Genomic DNA, 644 nt, shown 5'->3' on the forward strand with positions numbered 1-644 from the left:
ACTTCCCTTTCAACACATTAATTTTCAAGACTCGCTTTCATTAGAATTCTTTCTTATACGCTTTTTGTTACTTCTGTTGGTATTTGTGCTATTACTGTTCTGAAATTGGTACTATAATTGCTTACACCAATGTTCTTGGTTAGCGTTTTCTTTATTGGAAACGAGGCTGTAAAAATGCAGTAAAAACAAACATGTTCTGAATATTAATAGCAATATCATAAAACCTATTCTCACTGTCAGTCCTATTACTCTCATTATCATCAGTACAAAGACTTTTCTTTATCAATATAATGAAATCATAACTACATACATGTCTAATAAAACGTTCTGGAATCTAATTGGAGAGAAAACAAGGAAAAAAAATACTTCATAATCATTCCCCCACACCTTTCCATACCCCTTCCCCCCACAGCTTGCCTTCCATGGGTCTTTTTCTTTATTAATCAAACGAAATCATAACTAAAATCAAGTGTGATAAAACGTCCTGGAAGCTGATTTGAGCAAAAAAGAAAACGAAAAAAAAGAGTTGATATTTATACTGACCCCCCCCACCAGCCTGCCTTCAGAGGCTTTTTCCTTATCAGCAAAGCGAAATCAATATTAAATATTTTAATGATGACACGCCCTGGAAACTGATTTGAACC

The 644-nt window shown here is 34.0% G+C and overlaps 1 protein-coding gene across 1 annotated transcript in view; it reads right to left on the reverse strand.

The window, feature by feature from the left end:
• Positions 1-644, reverse strand: part of LOC119591706 (pollen-specific leucine-rich repeat extensin-like protein 1) — a 10,898-nt gene that overhangs the window by 8,139 nt on the left and 2,115 nt on the right. The gene's annotated exons all lie outside the window — the stretch shown is intronic.

The sequence above is a fragment of the Penaeus monodon genome, chromosome 29 (assembly GCF_015228065.2).
Source record: "Penaeus monodon isolate SGIC_2016 chromosome 29, NSTDA_Pmon_1, whole genome shotgun sequence".
Classification (NCBI taxonomy): domain Eukaryota; kingdom Metazoa; phylum Arthropoda; class Malacostraca; order Decapoda; family Penaeidae; genus Penaeus; species Penaeus monodon.